Here is a 7,229-nt window from a genome sequence, read left to right on the forward strand (position 1 = left end):
ATTTAACAGAAAAATAATTGAATGCTTTGTGAAACCAAAAATAATTGAAATACTTTAAGAAAAATAAAGGAAATTAAATATCTTTATAAAAACATAATTGAGTAAAATCATTTTACAAAATGCTCTTTCAAATGCACATTCCACAAGCCAGGGAGAACGGGTGGGTAACAAAAATCTCACTTTTTATGAGTTTATAAAATCTCACTTTTGCAGATTCCAAAAATAACCAATACTAATCACACAAAAAATAAAAATTATTGCTGTCACGACATTACACACTTTCTTCGCCGTCTAGAAAGGTAGAACATTTTGAAGTTCCTCAATACAAAATGCGTGCTACTACTAAATTGGCCCAATTAATGCCCATCGAAAAGGCCATCAATTTAGCCAGCACTTTTGTCAAAATTTCAAGAATTAAAGAAACAATGATCGCAAATGGAACATGTGAATTTTGAAGTTGAATAAATCTTGAGATACATACAACAAAGCCTTGAAACTTTAGTCTTCACAATTTGAGCACGCACTAAATATTAAACAAGTATAGAACAAAGCTTATTTTTAGTTTCTTGTGCGAACTGAACGCGCTGAAATGTGTTTTTTTTTTTTGGATTTTTGGAATTTTTTAAAATCATTTATGTTCGCTGCCATCTTTTTCTTCGCTGGCGTCTTCCTCGTCTGTAGTTTGCTGTGCCTATATATCCAACCAATAAATTAGGCATTAAATACGAATGAATGATGAATAAAATGATAAAAAAAAAACAAACAGAGAAAATTATAATATAACACATATATATTGAAAGAGAAATTTTGATTTTAGGATAGATCAATTAGCTATCACAAACGAAAACATGAACTAATTATGTATAGAGTCAATTAATTTAAAGTTCTCAAGAATTACCTCTGCTCCAGAATTCTCAGAATCATCTTCTCCTTATGAATTTCCACGAAGCTTGGGACAATTACGAACAACAACTCTATAGGATGCAGATGGAACTGGGATCTGATAACCCGCAGGCCAAAAGTTGGTGAGGTTTGGTAAATCTCTCAGTTCCAACTCCCGAAGTTCATTCATAACAATTTCATTGTAATCCGTGACGTCTGCTCCATCTTTATGCCAGAATACTTCTTCTAATTCATCATTAGCTTCTATGAATAGGTACTTCAATTTTTGAAGACTTGGAGCTACGCTGATATGAAATAGATGCTTTAGCTTGGGGCAAAAACCGACAGTGATGCTTTTGAGTTTTGGGAAACATACAGGTTGGAGATGATCCTCATCCTCATACTCATCAATGATTTGCTCTAATCCTCGACAATTATAAATTTTCAACTCCTTCAATTGCAACAGATTTCGAGCAAGTGTTGATGAGAAGAGACGTCTCAGCATAGTGCACCCATCCACTCTTAAATAGGTAAGACTTTGCAGGCTAAAATTATGCGTGGAACCTACGTGATATAATAATACTTGCAGTTCTCGAAGATCGCGCAAGCTCAATCTCTTCAAACATGGGAATAGTTTGTTTTCTTGTCCCTCAGCGATAATAGCTTCCACTTGAAATACCACCTGTACTCCAATTTCCATAATACCCAAATATTCCAAATTTTTTAAGCTGTGCTTCAACAGTGTTGGAATCGTGTCACTCAAATGGGAACAATTGTTCACATATAGAGTATTTAAGTTCTGAGACAAATAAATAAATAACTTGATGCAATTAAAATCTATTAGCAGCTAGGATTATCACATGATAAGTGATGAACACCGCAAAAATATCATAATACATATGTAAACTAATAAAATAATTAAAAAGTAATGGATTTTAAAAAAAATTGAAATTAATTAAAAGAGATCATGTGAAGTGATATAAATGTGACATTATATTGTTTGAGAAAAATTAGTATTCTATTAATTTCTATGGATTGATAAACTAATTAATTGAATTTGAGTAATATAATATACACTTCAGTAGTGTTTGCATCAATTCTTTCTAAACCAAAATGAGATATGACTTTCATTTGAAGAATAATTTTAGGCCCTAAAATAAAGGAATTTCCTTAAGATATTTGAGCATTATTATTATCATCACCACATCCACGATCATCATCATCTCCATAGGACCAAATAATTAATGGCTGATCATAAAATTTATTGCTAAACTATCATTTCGAGTAAAATTGAAGGAAAAAAAAAACATAAACACAAACAAACATACCTCTTTGAGATACTGCAAATTGGCTTTAAGTTCAGTACTATTGATGGTCAAGTTGGGACAGTAATGAAGCCGTAACTCTTCCAATGCTGTCCAAATTGAACAATAATTTTCTGAACAGAAGCTGACGAGTTCTGGGAGACTTCGAAGTGTTAATCTTCTCAACAAGGGGAGGGCGAGCATCGTATTTCCACCTTCGACACTTATTTCCCCTTCATTGTGATCAAACTTTGCTTCGACAATACATTCCAGTCTCTCGCAATCCATTACACAAAGACTTTTAAGCTGCTCCAAACTTCGGGCTTGTGACAACGTGAAGATATATGTCAACTTGTTGCACTTTTGCACATCCAATTCTGTGAGAGTTTCGAGGCTGATCACATGTTGGGCGGGCGTCTTCCATATCCACTTCAGTTCTGGTAATTCCTGCATAAATAACTCTGCTAATCTTGAGAGCACCACAGGATTCCCACTCTTTCCATGCGGCAACTTAGAGGCGTCCATTATGCATTCTATATCCTCACATTGTTTGACAAATAGACGAGTCAACTCATTTAAGCCCCTTTCATCTATGCTTGGCACAATATTATGACAACCTATTAACCCCTTCAAACGAAGAAATTTCAGATTTTGATACAATGCTGAAAAAATAACGAGCGAGGTCGCTTCATGAGGGTAATTCTCAATGATTAAGCTCCTTGTTTCATCACCATGTTCCATGTCATGAGCAGATAATTGACCATTACTGATGACGTACCTTTGCATTTTCGGGAATGTAAAGTCTTTTGGAAGACATATAACTTGGGAGTTCAACTCAGCAAGCCTGGCATTGCTTTCTTCTGAACTCATCCCTTCAACCTCCCAATTTTTTATCCGACCATAAAATTCTTCTAATTGAGGAAATTTTTTTATCGTAATAGGAGAAACAGAACTGGTATCAATATATAGAAGTTTCAATCTACTAAGTTCATCCCCCAATTCTTCTGGAATTTCAATGGGAGATTTCTTGAGAAAAAGAATTTGAAGCCTCTTCAACTTTCCAAGGAAAGACGCATCACTCACCTCACATCGAATCAACTGCAGAACCTGGAGGTTGGTGAGGATCTGAAGCGATTTAAGTGAAAGAACTCCACCTATTATAGTGACAACTTTCAATGCTGGCATCCCTTCAAAAAAATGTTCTGGAACTTGCAATTCGTGGTCGTATTCAGGATTCTCCAATCGCAAAATATGAAGGTTAAGGCATACCAAACCACTAGGAAGCTCTTCTTTTTTATTTTCCACCAAAGCGATTCCTCTGTATTGTTCCAGGCCTTCTTTCATTGCCCGTTCTGCCAATCCAATGCCAACTTTACTAAAAAATTTCTTCTCCTCTAGAACTATTGAGCCTATCCATATGGCTACATCACGAACTATGTCATGCATTTTCACAGATCTGTCATTACCAGTGTCTAACAGCAGTGACGCAGCTTTGAGCGCGTTAATCGTTCCATGCAGTCGGCTTCTGGCGTTTTCTATTGACGGAGCACATTGATACCAAATAACCACCACTGCGTATCCAACCAAATCCTCCAAATAAATCTCATAATCTTCTGGAAACAGAGAACACAACAAGAAGCATAACTTGGACTCCTCACTATTTAAATTGTCGTAACTGAATTTAAGACAACCGTAAACGTCTTGGTCATCCTTGTCAATACCTTCTATTGCATAGAGTTTTGCTTCCTTTAGGTTATTTAGTGCTAGTTTCCATTCATCAGATCCTTTTTCTCTTAGTGCACTTCCAACAGCTTCAATAGCTAAAGGCAGCCCCTTACATTCGTCGGCAACTTGTTTTGAAACACCATCCAAGGAGGAGTCATTTACATTAATACCGGCATTCATTTTTAGTAGAGTCAATCCTTCTTCTGGTGTTATTGTACCAAGTTCAATCTGTGGGTAACAACCGAAAAAACCACAAATTGACTTTTTGCGAGTGGTTAGAAGGATTTTGCAACAATTGTCTCTATCACCAATGGGAATACCTAATTTTTTCTCCAAGTCGAGTTGTTTCCAAACATCATCAAGGATTATGAGGATTTTGCTGCTTTTACTCTCAGAAAACATCAACCGCAATCGATCTGCTCTCTCTTTTTCATCTGTCTCATATAACGCCCAGCCTAACGACTTTACCAGCTTACCTTGAACCTTTATTATATCTGGATCCTGAGACACAGTGACTATCCCAACTTCATCGAAAATCTTTTGTTGCCGAAGTTGATTGCCCACAAAATTTGCCAAGGTCGTCTTCCCTACACCACCGAGACCGTGCAATCCCACCATTTTTGTGCTCTCTTTTTTTAGTGCTTCAGTGATCTGAATGCAAGCCAACTCTGTAGCCTTGAAAGGAGAAAAACATCTCGGTATAGGCAATTCTTTGTCTGATGGTAGAGATTTAGGACGGGCAACTGTGCTGAATTTGATGCGTTCTTGTAGCAGATCGGACAACTTGCTAGTCTTCTTTGATGCTTTTCTACCCAGCCAGTATCGCCAACCCCAATTAGGACACCATCCATTAAGACAACTCTTCTTTTCATCTATCTTTGCTTTCAAATTTCGAACGTCGGCCATTTCTTTGTCTACATCCTCAAGCCATGTCTCGACATCTTTCTCGACTACTATAGCACGGTGTATTTGTCGTTCTTGTTCTACTCTTTCATTGATGCCATCTTTTTCCTTCTTCAAATTGGTTTCTTTAACCTTAAGTTCTTTATCTATGCTGTTGAAACAGAGCAGATAGCGAGCTTGGTTTATGGTTGCATCCGCCAATAATTCTCCAAGCTTTGATGCAACACCTGATAAAATTTCCATGCTATTTATCTGCAATTAACAAGTTGATCTCAGTATGCTATAAGCAAAACATCAAGGCTTGATCACAAGATCGAACGAGAACGTTTAATTGCTTTAATTTTCTTTTTTTTCGGCTTATTAACGCCATCTTTGATCAATAAGAGCAAAATGCAAAACAGAAGAGAATAAAATAAGGTTGACGTTATATATGATGGATTACATTGAAATTGGATTACTTTAGAAATTTTTAAATAAAAATATCAAACAACAAATTTTATAGAATCCGGATAAACCTAAGAGTTTGTTGTGCATTGCGAGTGAAGACAGGCAGTTGCATGGGGAATATGATAAAAGTGATGAATAACTGAAAAGCCACCCATAATAACAATTAAAAAGAGTATTAGAGATTAGAGGAGTTCAACATCCCATGCAAGCCCACTCATGAAAAAATATGAATGGTTTCAAGATGATTACTCTTTTTTTTTTTTACCTTTAATAAAGATTCTAATAAAATAATACCATAATTTCAAATAATATCTTAATTTCTTTTTCCTTTAAATGTTCATTGAACTCACATATTGGATAATTAATTTAATCATTTGTTAAATTATTTATTACCCTATCTTATTATTCGATAGATATAAATGACACCTTATTTGGTATGATAAAAAATTGGGGTAAATTTTCTTTTATTCTCAGAAGTTTGGACCTATTACTAGTTATAGTATTTGTATTTTTTAAAATTTTACCTAAACGGTCCATGTCATAACTTTTATAGCCATCGAACATGACTTTTCAAGTGTAAGATAATATTTTTGTCTGTTATAAATTAAAATTCAAATGAATCAATCATGCAACAAATGAAACGTAAATAATATTAATTAGGTTTTAATTGGAAACAAATATAAAAAAATTGATTTTTTATTAATTTATGTGAATTCTTTTAATGTTCGAATTAGAATTGAATTTGTATAAGGATAATTTATAGGGAGATAATCTGCAAAATAAGCTTATTTGTCGAATTTAAAAGAGTTATATTAGTAATCATATATTTATCAAATTTTTTTAATAAAAATTTTGTTTAAAAATTGGCCAAATGGGTTTCATGAAGAAAATAGAAGAGCATGCGCCACTTTCAATTTTTATTGTGGTTGTACAATTGAAAAGACGCATTAAATGGACCAATTTGAAATGGCAAGAGAGCATAATGGACTCATGTTGGGACTTGGATAGGAAAATTAATTTTATTTTAAAGTATGGTCAACAGTACTGACTTGGAGGTGATTGACGTTAAGTTAAATTAATGGAAACAAATGGCAAAAAAAATTTAATGAAAATTAATTAATGAAAAAACGCATTAAAAAATTAGAACTTAAGTTCTTGATCATTTTGTCCGTATGTTTTTAATCCAATGGCTCAGAATTGGCATAAAACTAGCCATTGGAAGTAAAACAAAAATCAAATTAAGGGCCTATGAAACAATAAGATCTCATACCTTCTTCGTTATATATCCTCAATTACTGCTGAAATCCCCAGTTAAGAGAGTCGCACAAGTTCGGAGAAAATTAAAAAGCTGCACATGGCAATATAAATAAATATCAGATCAAAACGACATAGGATATATCTAGCTAATTAACATCTTATATAAGTCCTTGTTCTCAGTCAAATCTTTCATCATTAGAAAAAAGAAAAAAAAAAGATTGAAATAATAACGGTATGTTTTTAATCCAACGCGCAAAATTGGAAGTAAAACAAACATCAAATTAAGAGCCTGTGAAACAATAATATCTCATACCTTCTTCCTTATATATCCTCAATTACTGATGAAAGCCCCAGTTAGAGTCGCATAATTTCCGAGAAAATTAAAAGCTGCATCTAGCAATATAAATAAACATCGGGTCAAAACAACGTAGGATATATCCAGCTAATTAACATCATACATAACTCCTTGTTCTCAGTCAAATCTTTCATTCTTAGGAGAAAAAAAAAAAGATTGAAATAATAACTGTAACTGATATAGGAAGCAAAAGTAACATACCAAAACGAGGGCAGCTAGCTCACATATCTGGTGACTTCCAAGAGCATGAAAAATGATTGAGGTTTAATAGCAAGGTCCGAGTCATGTTTCATAAGTTGCTATTCACTTCGTGGCTTCGCTTTTCTTTGTTTTTTTTCTTTTTTTTGTTTGTTTGT

The 7,229-nt window shown here is 34.1% G+C and overlaps 1 pseudogene; it reads right to left on the minus strand.

The window, feature by feature from the left end:
* Positions 1–523: 523 nt before the first annotated feature.
* Positions 524–6,611, minus strand: LOC112096304 (annotated as a pseudogene).
* Positions 6,612–7,229: the final 618 nt, after the last annotated feature.

This window comes from Citrus clementina, unplaced genomic scaffold (assembly GCF_000493195.1).
Source record: "Citrus clementina cultivar Clemenules unplaced genomic scaffold, Citrus_clementina_v1.0 scaffold_8, whole genome shotgun sequence".
NCBI classification, from domain to species: domain Eukaryota; kingdom Viridiplantae; phylum Streptophyta; class Magnoliopsida; order Sapindales; family Rutaceae; genus Citrus; species Citrus x clementina.